Source organism: Lissotriton helveticus, chromosome 7, assembly GCF_964261635.1.
Source record: "Lissotriton helveticus chromosome 7, aLisHel1.1, whole genome shotgun sequence".
In the NCBI taxonomy this organism is placed as follows: Eukaryota; Metazoa; Chordata; class Amphibia; order Caudata; family Salamandridae; genus Lissotriton; species Lissotriton helveticus.
The window spans coordinates 1,257,129,581-1,257,143,966 of record NC_136068.1 but is presented as its reverse complement, the minus strand read 5'-3'; positions in this window follow the sequence as shown (position 1 = coordinate 1,257,143,966).

The window sequence follows — 14,386 nt, the reverse complement described above, 5'->3', positions numbered from 1 at the left end:
TTGATGTAGAGCGAAAACAGAAAGGGTGCTAGGATGCAACCCTGTCGCACTCCCCTTGTGCAGGGAAATGATTGTGCAAATTAATACTTAGGTAAATTTACCTGCACAATAATATAAATAAAAAATGCTAGACTTTTTTTAATAAAATTAATTTGAATACATTTGATACTTTAGAATTAGAATCTGTAAAAGAGAAGAAAAAACTACAGTTATAATACATAGTACTATACTTTTTAGAAAACAGAATAATTTTTACATTTCACAAATTATTTTCTTAGCTTTTTTGCTGTTCTTAGAATATATTGAATTTCACTAGAAACAGTGATTTCAATCGTACTCATCACATAACAGCGGGCAAACAAAAAAAACAATCAATAAGATTGTTTAAAAAAAACAAAAATCCATCCTCAATAAAATACCATAAAATACAAATAACACATATATAAAATGCTTACTGGTAAGAACATTTTAGAACTTAAATTTATAACCACTGTAAATGCTGTTGCTTAAAACTATACGCCGAGACAATGTGCAAGAAAAAGTCCGTAATTCAAATAAACACCTTTCCTCAAGGCCAAATGGTATTCTTGAAATCCGTAATATTGAAATTTTGCAACAGTAATCATATTAATACATATTAATAAATTCCTCAGAGGCCAAGTTTTGTTCCTAAAACTTTGGCTTTAAAAATATTAGGTAGGAAATAGGTAATTCGTTTGGAAAACGTTGTTTAAAAACTAACTGAGCATCATTACAAAGTGTCTAGCCTTTTCCACATTTTAGATAGGCAGTGTAATGTTCACATGTTGTGGAAGGACCGTCATGGAAAATTATTGCTACTGCTACAAAAGTCCTTCCTGATATTGATAGTTGACTTGCTACAAAATGTTTTATTAAACTTTCTAATTTTCTTATATCAGCTGTACAACGTTGCATCATTAACATTATATATTGTCCATATCTCTGTATAAATATCACAAACACTTTGTATTTTACTTTTATCAGTTCTCAATTTTTCATAAATGCAATGCAACAATGAACAAAATCTTTCTTCCCGATTCTCTATAATTTACTGTTGCAAACCGTCAAGAAAAACAACAACATTGACCACTACATTAGCATAGCAGTTGACACCTGAACTATTTTCAAACTGATAACCAACAATCTCTTCAACAGTGTCCTTTTTCTTTTTGCTTGCAATCACAACATTATCTTGTTTTTTTCCCTTCTCTGTACCTTCACTACAGATGTTCTCATATCTTCTTTTTCTTCCTACTACACGCTTTTCAAATACACAATGTTGACCTAAATTAGGAGCATGAACTCTTCTTAACCGATTATACTCTTTTACACAGTTTGCATCTGCAATAACCTTTGTGTCATCAAAATCAATCAAAAACAAACCAGATAAAGTTTTGACTCATGACAAAGCAACATATGCCATACCCTCTTTGAACACAGTATTTTCAATGTTCACCAAAGCACTTTCTATACTTAAACCTTGAGATTTATGAATAGCCACTGCATATCCCAGAGAAACTGCAAACTGTTTTCTACAGACATATAAATCTTTAACAAGCAAAAAATGAACTGAACAACGACTAATTTGTTTTACTATTTCAATCTGATCAAATTTATTTTTTAGTAATTCAATACCATCTTTATTCAGATAATTAACAAAGTCCACAACTTTTGCCCATTGCACCATTAACTAAACCTTTTTCTACATCCAAATTACGCCTTAGAATTACTCTACAGTTTCTACATACATATAAATTCTTTTCTAAACCAGCAGTTTTAGATATTGATTTTTCTAAGGAATCCAATTTTGTTTTCAACTTTTCTGTCAAAATAATAGTGATCCCTTCATGGTCAATTTTATCAATGGCTTCCATTTTTATTATTTCTTCATTTTCCAGCTTCAAAACTTGCTAGTTGAATATAGACCACTCACGCAGAGTTGGCATTAAGCAGATTACAGACTTGTATTCTGCAATTTTCATATATATTTTCTCAGGAACAAAATTTTCATTTGGAAACAAATTGGAAAGTAATTGACTCTGCAAAGCTTCTCTGCCATGTTCTGTCAGTATGCCAATTCTTACATCTTGATGAATAGTTCCATAATCAACATCATTTGCCTTTCGCATATTTGTAATGAGTCCTTGTATTCAAAATATGACCAAATGTTTACATTTCCAAAACTACCCAGAGACTTTCTGGTGTCTTCATGCGCAAGTGTTTTAAATACTGGTTGTCCTTTTACGGGAGTAAGTTGCAGTAGATCTCCAAAAACTATGACATGTTTTCCTCCAAATAACACGTCATACTCTGATTTAAGAATTTGCTGCATTCTTAAATGCACAAAAGCAAGCATTACGTTTGAGACCATGCTCACCTCATCAATAATCAGGAGTTTCATTTTCTTCAGCACTCTTGAAACTTCACAACAAGCTTCTCCATATAGCTTGTGATATTCCAATTTGTTTTCATGTTCCACAGGTAGCATCAGTAAACGATGAAATGTAATTCCTTTAAAGTTGTGTGCTGCTAACCCAGTTGGAGCAGTTACAACACAAGCCAAATGTGACTCAGTTGTTTTCTGTAGATAAGTGGTGATTACTTTAAATAAGAAACTTTTTCCTGTTCCAGCTTGTCCACTCAAATACATTCGGATAGGTTGAAAAGATGAGCATGTACATTCTTTCTTTTCATGAAGAAATCCATGATCAATCTGATGTCTCACTTGCTGATATATTTCTTTCTGTTCAACATTTAGTAGTTCTTCCAAGTTTGCTAAGTCCGTTACATGCTCTTGAGCTTGATGCATTACTGTTTCCACCTCATTCATGGTGATTGCTGCTTCATTTTCAACAATTGGTTGTCCTAGTGGATCTTGACTCAGCGCAGCAGAACTTTGACTGTCTTGAGAACTGTCTCTAGCAATCTCAGCTGCAATAGTAGCTTCTTGATCAATTTCATCGTTCAACATTTTCACATAATTTGCAAAAGCAGTATATTGTATGTTATCTTTACAAGCATTGAAGGAATCTTCATAGCTCTGAAAATCTCCAATTAAATCCAATTCTGAACGCCACGGTTTGAACAGTTGCAAAAGAGCTAAATAGTAAAATTCCCTTTTATCAGCAGTGTCGCAACTCAGCTTCCTGTGATTAATCAAATTTCCTTTCGTTTGTTTTACCAAACATCCTTCGGACCAACCACTCCATATTAGTAATATGTGTCCAACATATTCGTTTTCAAAATATCTGTACTTTCTGGATCTTTTTCTGCTAAATATTCAATTTCTTGAATAGATTTCAGTACCCAATTTCGCATTGCAGCAAGACCTAGACTCACCGAAACAATTCTTCTAGATTTGGAGTATAGACTTGCAGATGATAACCGATCTGGGCATTCATATGCTCCAATTTCTCAATGGGATAACATCTTCAAATTGAAACTGTATAATTTCTTACTTAGACTCTTTTCGTGAGAAATCTCTTCCCATATTTCTTTCAATTCCGTCTTTTCTGATTTTATAATGTAGGACGTTACATATCGAGCAACAGCAATGGAATTGTCCGCAACATATTGAATATTCATGTTAACATTCCACATGGATAGATTAACCGGATTGTAGTCATTTATGTGTTTTGACTCTTCGCTTCTTCTTAAATTGTAGGTATTTTTTTGAAGACTTTCTTGTGATGCCATGTTGGATAGCTGACATAAAACTTAACACTCTTCCTTTGGATATTACAGGACGTGGAAATGCAAAAAGACATTTTGTATAGAACTTATCCTTAGACTTGTACTTTTGTTTGCAGTATTTTCCACATCGATGGCTTTGGAATCGTAAGACTTGTTGTCTTAAGTTGTTTTCTTCTGTACTTTTGGATACAGCACATGTGGCATATTCTTCAATAAAAGACAAAACAGTATCATCTGAATCTGTTCCGAATTTTGGGACATCCTTGATCCATAATAGCATATGTATATGAGGAGCACCTCTTGCTTGATACTCCTTTCTCCAAAAGAAATCCACAACTTCTCCAAGTGGAGGCTTCAAATCTATGATTAAAATACCGGCATACATGAACAGGATCCAAAGAGCACAATTCTCCAGCTGTCTTGTATTCAATATTTTGTATATTGGAATTTGCCTCTCGAAGAAATTCAAGTAAATCATCCCAAGCGTAGGGTAAGGAACCATGTAGGAGTCCCTAAGTTCCGTAGCATCCATTTCAGTTCTCCATGACGACTGTACCAATATTCATTAGTGCCATGCTGACATGCCATTAGATTAATCAGCTGAGATTCTAAATGATCATCCCTCTGGTCCACTTTATCCATAAAATCCTTTGCAGAAACATTTTGCAGATGTACCCCTGTTTTCAATATGTGATTGACTGCATATGAAAGTCCAGACTAGTCACTTTCAAACAAAAGATGAAATATATAAGGGCTACACTGTCTAAATCATGGCTCTATATAATCTTGTTGTCTTGTTGTCCGATATTCAGATGCAGGAATTTGCACATCAGAAATTTCATCATACTGTCCTCCTTTTCCTGTTGGGAACAACTGCGGAAAACAACGAGCTTCCAAGCTCTCTTCCCATACACTCTTGGGACTTCCCTTTGCTTTTTTCATTTGAAACAACTCAATAGTCTTCCCCATCACTTCTTTTGAATGAAGTGGATGCACACTGTAATGTTCATAGATTTCTTCACTTCTTGACATATCTACTTTTTCAATTTGTCCACTTGACGTTTCAGTATCTTCTGCTAAAAGTATTTCTTCTTCTCCGATATACACATTTTTATAGTGCTCATTGTTTTTTATTAAATACAAAGTCGCCTTCTGCACTTTCCTAACATCCACTAACTCCTGCCAGATTTTCTTACTCTTAGTAGGAATGCCATAAACTAGAATCACTGGTGGTTAATTTTCTACACACTCTATACCAAAAGTTTAAACATTTTTCTTTAAATCTAATGTTAAATATTCAACTCTTCATTTTCATCCTCTCTGGAAATCTGAAGGAGGCAATTTACCTGAAATCACCTTAAACTTTGTAATTTCACCTTCAAAATTTTTTGTACAACTATGTTCAACATTCTCTTCAACATTTTCTTCTATTAATGTCAGAGTTTCTTCACAATCTTCTGATTAACTTCCGTATTTGAGTATGATGTACTGCCAACATCCTGAAATGATGAAAAACACTTTGACATACTAGAGAGACAAGCCAGAGAATGACCTTGCAAACCAGTATTTTTTCTCACTCTGCAAGAGTCTAGTCCTTGCAAAATCTTAATCTTTTGTTTCACACTGTTTTTTACTATATTCCCATTAGAAATAACGGAAAAGATCAATAGATTCTTATTGTACAGTACAAATACTACTGCAATCCCACGTGTACACTGGGGCTTTAGCACGTCTGCCTAGAACTTCATCTGCTATCACTTCTTCTGCATTTCTGGGAACCATTTTCTCTTTCTCAATTGGAAAATCATTTCTAACATCATAAGCTCAACTACTGGTGTCAACTGCATGCAACAAATCATTGGTCTGAAAATAACTCTCTTCATTAAAGAAAGGCTCTGAACTTGAACTGTGTTTCCATTCCCCCCCAAAAAATCACAAAAATTAGTTCTGTTAATCATTCTTTTCCTCTTACTTTTGGCCTTCATTGAATGGATTGGTTTATGTAGTGATCGAATTCTGTTTAAAACTAAAATAAATAGTTTTCTTTTTACTTCAAAAGCCTTTTCAACAATGGATTCAATGTGCTTCTTCTTTTCATAAAATAGTGATCTCTTTTTATATTTCTTCAAATCTTTCAGCAAATTATGTACTACTCAATTATAAAATATTTTCTTTCGAATCTCTTTATGCTGATTTTCTCTTCTTTTACCGAAAATCGATTTTTTTGATTCTACATTTGATTTTTTTCCTTTCCTATTATTTCGATTTTTTTTTCTCGCTGAAGCGTCAACACTGCTTTCAACATTTTGAACCTTATTTTTCAGTCTACAAACATTCTTAAAAAACTTCTAAGTAATCTTACCACAAGATTTTCTCTTTTTGGCCATATTATGTTGCTCATCTAATACTTGTTGTTGAGTTTTCTTCAAGTAAATATCCTTTAGCTCTCTTTTTCTTTTTCGACCTTTTTCAGGCATGATAACTTTATTTCAATGATGGTAAAAAATAAACATAAATAAAAGTATATTACTAATCTTATAAATTATACTTTTCTATTACTTTGCAAACACATTCTATATAGATACTGACAGAGAAATTGTATACCTTAAATACAAATGTGAATGTGGTTACACTACACCACATGCATAGTGCATAGGAGTTTGAAGCACTCTGTGCCCTAAAGCCTGGCTCACTATATGAGTACATGCCTACTATCTGAATAATTAGAATAGCACAAGAAAAGACACTAAGTGAATGTATAACTAGTTGAGTTTTACTTTACTGAATGGATTAAAACATCGTACTGAAAGATTCACTATGGCATTGAAAGAGCAGTGACAGGGTGTTTGCTGTAGTGTAGGTATACTGACTAGAGAATTGTAGGGCTGAAACACAACTGTAAAGTTGATTAAACCAGTACATGCATAGTGTATAGGAGTTTAAAACAGTCCATGTCCTAAAGCATGTTTAAATAAAAAAGAGAAATGTGCACAGGGTGCATTGATCCGCCGTAAAAAAAATCAAAACGAAGTACAGGTTCTTATGGTTGTTTAGAAATTAGCTACCTGGGGAGGGCCAAATTCTGGGATCTAAAATATTACATTTCATTGGGGTTCAGAGGGGCCCTGTAGCCCGGGGATCGCCATTTCTTGGTGCTACAAAATAAATGGGCAAGAGGTGTGGCGCCGCGGCCAGGGCGACTGATTCTGGACGCTGGGGGTCAAGGTTCGATCCCCGGCTCCGGCAGCAGGGTCTGCCCAGCACCATGCGACTCTGGGAAACAGCTTGCTTAATCTTCCCCCAGTGCCGAGATACCCCTTCGGGGGTGATTCGTGCGCTATACAAGTACAGGATTTACATTTACATTTACAAATGTGTGGGGGGACTCATAGGTACTCCCCAGAAAAATACTTAGGTAGGACGGCCTTAATAAAGACCCCGTCCAGCTCAGGGAACTGCTACTCTTCGAGGCTTTGAAAAACAATGGGTCGGAGGGCTCAAAGGTCTCTCTAAGCCCCGCTGATCACCACCCTCCGGGGCTTTTTATATTGTAGGAGAAAGGCCGCGTGGCCCCCACTCTGGAGCAGTCAAAAGCCTTGGGGAACACCAACCCCCAGGACCAGCTCCTGCTGTATCTCGGGGTGTCTACCCACGGGACACTGGCACTGCTGTTTGCGATGGCAAGTCAGAGTCGAGGTTCCCGCTCAGTCATAGAAAACTTGAAGGCATATTAGCAAGTGCCATTTTGCCGCAATTGTTTAAAAAAAAGCCAAAAATGCAGTGAAAATTATATTGCCCTATTTACTAGGTTACGATAAGATGCATTAACGCATGTTAGCAGCCAGTTTGGTAATGGCTCGCCTCGTATCTCCAATGAGTTGCAATGTAGGCATTTCCAGAGGCAAGGTACATTTTCCTAAGACAATAGAACTTGGAACAGGGGAGTACGACAATAGCGTTGTATTTAAAAGGTAACCCTGCACTTGAGGAATGACACCAAAACTCTCACTAACTGCGGTTTATGCAGGATCCTAACAGCCGGCATACTTGTAATTCTAGACAAGCAACACTACTACCTGGATCTTACCAGGAAACACACATTAATTATATTAAAAACAAAAACCCCACATAAAACTCTTCACAAATTACTAATTTACCTTTCAAATTGATTTGTAGATTGAAAAGAATGTCAGTAACACACCAGATTTTCTTATAAAGAATCTCTGTACTGCACTACTTAGCAAAACCAAAAAAATTGCAAAGTTTCCCTCTCATTCTGCACACATATACATGTAAATATCAAATCATATTGCTACCCACATTAATTCAAAATCTAACACACATTTCTATTGGTTACACATTTCAGCCCTTTCCAATTGATATAAGTTTGAACCCTACCCCAATCTACTTACTGCCTGTTACCATGGTAACAGTACACGCAACACTGAACTAAGCACACAGGTCACAAGTTAAGCACACAATGTTGCTAATGCAAACAGAAAGTGTGCTTGACTTTTCAAAATATCCCCTAATCTAATGTAATGTTCCATTCAAACAGTTTTTCTTAACCAATAAGAAATATGCTTTTAAAAAACAGAAACATGTCGTAAGCACTTTAAGGTATGGAAGCGATGGGCGGACTACAGGGACCTGTTGCTGGACCCCCCAGTGGAACCAGAGGAAGATCTTTAACTCCCTGTGGCCGGACGGCCCCGTTCCCCCCCCCCCACACACACACTTACCACTTTGAGAATTTTCATCGACACCGTCCATGCACACATGCATAGGGTTAGGGTGGGATTCAGGGGAGGGATCCGGGAGTTGGGGATGAGTGGATAATTTAGTGATAAAGACAGAGATGATCGTTTCTTATGACCTTGTGCTGCAATGATTGTTGACTGAATACTCAATTCTATTTTCTTGATTGTATCGGAATGTCTGATGGTGCCTTCCCGATTGTGGGGGTCCGTCTTGTTACATATGCTCATCTTTGTCAATAAACTTGTTGTGAAAAAAAAAAAACAGAAACATGCACCCTAATTTTTAGACTACAATGTTTTTAAACAGCCAATCATTTCTATTGTTTTTCAAAACTACACCTTATCCACCATTTTAGAAAAATCTTACTTATTTCATTTACAGAGCCCATCTCAGTGCATTCAGACCTCCTTTCAAGATGCTTACAGTGTGGATTGTGGGACACAGCTTTATTTTCTGGAGCCAAAGGTATGCAGAAAATGGAGCCATTGACAAAGACCTAGGTTTACCAAATGTAGACATTAAATGGATTGGACAGAGAAGGTTAAAGTGGCACCAATTGATGCCATTGGTTAAAATCTTTTTACATCTCCAACACCCTGACCTCATAACTGTGCACTGTGGTGGCAATGACCTAGGTACTTTGACTGGGGTAGGTCTGGAAATGCTTATGAAGGACACCTTTACAGACTTGATTTCACTTTCCCCCAAACTGCCTTTGTCTATTCTAACATATGCCAAAGGCAGGAATGGAACTGGTCCAATCAATTTTGTCCACAGATTGAGAAAGCTAGGAAATGTCAATAAATCTGTTTCTGCTTTACTCCGAGATTATAGAATGGGGTCCATTTACCACAACAATCTGCGTTTCAATATGGATGGCATCTATAGGACAGATGGTGTACATTTTACAGATGAGGGTAACAGAGTCTTCCTTTTGAACTTTAGAATCGGCATAGGTACTTACTTGTAAGTACCAAAATTCTCTAATTAAACACAAGGGCTCTTTTTAGAGCCACCCAAAATCTAAACACATAAGCTTCATGTATATCTGAAAAATATAACTTTTTTTCCCTTGGAGTCGCGCACCCGACACGTTAGAGTTGTATACCCAACGCTTACACACCAGGGAGCCATAGCAAACAGAAATGGCGGTCCTTGGGACTGGAGGGGCCTTTGAGCCCCCTCAACCATTTTTGAAAAAGCCTCAGGGGGTAGCGGGCCTTTAAGCCCCCCCACCCATCTATTTTACTGGAGGGGTGGCAGTTGAGCCACCCCCGCCACCCATTAATGTTTTAGCCCCTGAGGGTGGTGATTCCCGGTACTAGGAAGCCCCTCTGGGACCTCATTAAATTTAAAAGTTTTGCCCCTGGAATTTGGCCCCCCAGAAGCTAATTATTAAAGGCTGCTATTCCTTTTATTTGTTTGTTTACGGCATGATCCACGCACCCTAAGCGCACTTTGCCATTTGTAGAGGCAAAAAAATTATGATTTTTTTTGGGCCCTGGGAGTTGTTGTGGGACCCTCTAAGCTGGTATTGAGGGTCAAGATATTTCTACCCTACCCCCTTTATATGTTTTCCACACTTCTTCCACTGACTTCTTCAACCCTGCTTCTACCGAGGCACAAAATGGCTGCCAACACTTCCTGGTTTTGAAAGTTAACAACCACTTGACAGCCAATTAGCATTCAGCGCGTGATCAGGACGGTGCCCTTAGAGTGCGCGCAAGATGCGTGGGTCCACCGAGGTCATAGATATATATGTACTTTTAATTGTAATTTTCTGAGGAACTACTGAACGGATTTACACCAGTCAAGCAAAAGGCACAAGTCTGAACCAAGGACTACCACTTTGCCAAATTTGGTGTAATTCTGTTCAGCCGTTCGGGCTGTAGCCGTGATGAATGGTTCCTATGGAAAATTGCATGGGGAAAACATGTTTTGGGACCCCCCTTTTTTCTCGGCCCCCACTTCAAATGCAATATTTTAGACCCCGGGATTTCTCCTTCCCACGTAGCTAATTTTTAAACAAGCGCAGGAGCCCGCACTTCGTTTTTTTTTTTTTAGGGCGGATCCATGCGCCCAGCTCACATTTCTCTGTTTTTTCAAAAATAAAAAATCTTTTTTGGGCCCTAGGGATCATTGTGGGACCCCCTAAGCAGGTCTAGAGGGTCAAAATGTTTCTTACCTGCCCCCTTTATACGTTTTAAACACTTGTTCCACTAATTTCCAGATCCCCGCTTCTACTTAGGCATAAAATGGGTCGGGACGGTGCTCTTATGATCCGCTCAAGATGCGCGGATCCACGAGGCCATAGATATATATGTACTTTTAATTGTAATTTTCTCAGGAACTACTGAACAGATTTACACCATGTAAGCAAAAGGCATGAGTCTGAACCAAGGGCTACAACTTTGCCAAATTTGGTGTAATTCCGTTCAGCCGTCTGGGCTGTAGTCGCGATGAATGGTACCTATGGAAAATTGCATGGGGAAAACACGTTTTTGGAACCCCCCTTTTTCCTAAGCCTCGCTTCATGAATCACCCCAAGACTTTCAGGAAACGAGCAGACCGGAGCGCCCCACCAGTTTTGAAAATTTCGCGAAGATACCTACTGGCGAGTAGGTAATAATATATATATATGTCTGTGCTCTATAAAAACCTTAACTAAATATATATATTTACTGAAAAAAACAAAGGGTACAGGGACGTTATAGCTAGGCTGAGAATGTACTCATACAAAACCAGTGAAATGCAGCAGTTATAGTTACCTGAACTAACTGTAACTTACGCCGATGCAATGCACTACTTATGACCTCACATATTACATCACTCATGACATGATCAGTGACATTACTGATGACCTCACTCATGACATCTCAAATGACATCACTGATGACATCATCCATAGAACCACTCTCACATCCACTCACAACTCCATAAAACCTCTTGTACGCCCACTGACATACCCACACAACTACTTACATACGCATTCACACATCCATGCAAGCACTCATACATCCACTCACTCACTCATACAGCCATTCACACACACTGTCCAATACAGACACTCACAAACCAACTTACTTAACCAAACACCCACTCAAACAGCCATACACTCTCCCACACAGCCACTCACACACTGTCACTCACTCATTCAGCCATTCAGAGGCCCAATCACCCATCCACAGTCACTACACACCTACTTATACACCCATAGAGCCACTCTCACCACCACACACTCACTCACACAGCCACTGACACACCCACTTACTGACCAATACCACTGAAGTACTGGGATTTTCAGAACCGGTACTGAACCGGTAACCCAGCGGTGCCAGGGACAACACCCTAAGACTTCGGGTCCTTCCTGTTTCAGACTACAGAAATGTGGTAAATAAATAAATAATACCCTATTTTTGAATGTATAAATGAATAACAGATAGCTCAATAAATAAGAGTCAAGATTCGAGGTAGTAGGAGTTTCGCAGGTTTATTACAGACAGGAACAGGCAGGACAACCTGCATAGGAATAGGATGGCAGGGCCCAGCAGCTGCCGGGGCTGGATCTGGGATGAGCGCGCTAGCATTTAATAACAATACACAAGCATATATAGTAAAACAGTTGCATTACAGTACATATGATAGGCGGAGCAGTGGGTGGAGCAAAGGGTGTGACGCGTAGTAGTCGCGAAAGATAAGGGTGAAAGTGGGTGTAACAGGGCGTTTACATAGACATGTGATGCAAACGTAACAGAATATGTCATGAATGGGGCGGAAACCATGGAGGGGGCTACCTGAGGAGCCGGGACCTCTAACCTGGTGGTGCGCGCAAGCTGGCAATGACGTATCACTAGGAGAAGCTGGGGGCTATGAACTCTGTGCTAGGAGCAGAGACTGAAGTCTGGAGAGTCAGGGCGACATGTACCTAAGCAGTATCTAGTATCTGATGTTTAGAGAACATGTTGATATAAACTAGAAGTCAGGAGGGGAAAGGCTAACTTGATTCTAAGACTGGACCATGCATTATTCTACATGTAGTGCGTGATGAAGAATATTAAATGACCATTAAATACAGTATTTCTCTTACATGGAGCCGGAAAGGCTAGACAATGACGGAAACTATTGATGCAGTTCAGTAGCTTAGGAATGCAGAGAAGGAGGACTGAACTGATAACTGAAACTATAACATACTCTTGGCAGACTCAGAGGCAGAGCCAGGCTGAACCGGGCACTGCGAGGCAGGAAGTAAGTGAAGGGTCGAGGATACAGGTGGGGGCTGTATCGCTCCTCAGCGAGGTTTCAGGAGACAGGAGCTGAATCTGGTGTCCAGGCCCTTTTGAGGCCTAGAAACGGGGACTTTACAATGAAATAACGTGCACACTGAGAGACGTGGCAACGTAGCTTTACATAGGCCTGATATTCGTAGTATTCACGAGGACTGGAAACTGACATACTAGAGGTGGACACAACTATAATTGCGTCTTGAATCGAACATAGGGAATACATATGCATATTAATCATGCACACATAACATATGATGGATGACACGTAGGGACACAGAACATGGCAGAATTTACTTTTCCACATTCCCTCCTTGTCACTACGTTTCCATCAGGAAACATCAATATTCATGATACCATCTATCATTTCATACAGTATCATTTGCTCGTCTCGAATTATCCTGGAACGGGATTTAGAACGGGGCTTGGGACTAGGAATACAAGAGGTAGCACAAATGCCGCAAATCGCAGGGCCACATTGTATACAGAGACAGCAGCTGAATATGATCGCTACTGCAATACCTAGGAAGGACAATATTTTCCATCCCCATGCGGAAATTATATTCCAGAACCAACCGGACCATGTCCAGGTGCCTGGATCTTGGTGTATCAGATGGGCAATTTTATGGAGTCTGGTTATAGCTGAATAAACAGACGGCGCGTTATTTGGAATGAAAATGCAGCAACTAGATCCGATGACTCTACAGGCCCCGCCCCTATCGGCCAGTATGACGTCAAGGACGAGACGATTCTGTAAAACGACAAATCTCATAGCAGATTGCTCTTCGGTTAAGTTACCTAGAGCAGAGGCAGTCTCATTTATTACAGCTTCGAGGGTTCTTGTTAACCTACGGATCAGTTTACTATTCTGGATAGGTCCTATAAAGAAGAAGAAACCTCTATTGAAATCTGTATACTGTTCTAGAGCAGTTTCAGTATAATCGACAATTGGGGACTCCCTTCTATGTCTAATGTGTACTAGATGTGTGTTTCTGTGATAATCAGATGGGGCTAGGAAAACAGGTGGCAGTAGGAAGGCAATGTAACAGGTTCCCTCCCAATCGAGGGGCAGACGAACATATGCAGTTTGACCACAAATAAAATAAGAATGACGTGAAGCTTTGAAAATGGATTTCCCACTGTCACTATACTTGACAATAGTAGTACAATCACTATGTCCTACATGTACAGAACCATAATTTCGGACACATAATTCGCCTTTGACTGGTAATACTGAAATAGCAGGTAAGTCTGGGGTAGTATCAGACTGAACATTCAGGACCATGAAATTCGAAGAATAGTTACCTAAATTATACACTTCATTTTCTAGATCTAACCCTGTTCTGTGGGGGAGACCTTGCTTGTCTGGGAAACATGTACTGTTAAGAAAAGACATATCTGTTGAGGATGACGTTAACGTGGACCATGCTCCACACGAACCATTATGTGAAAATGGATAAGGAAAAAGTGGCAGAACTCCCTTCGGTGTCTGGAAAGGGGGGAGTCGACCACACACCCAACAATTAGTGGCATTGCTGGTCTGGTGTGAGTAATGTAACATGCGGATAAAGGAATTATTTCGCATAGCGAGGCGGTAAGAGAGTTCATGGGGAGGTAGGTCACTAAACATG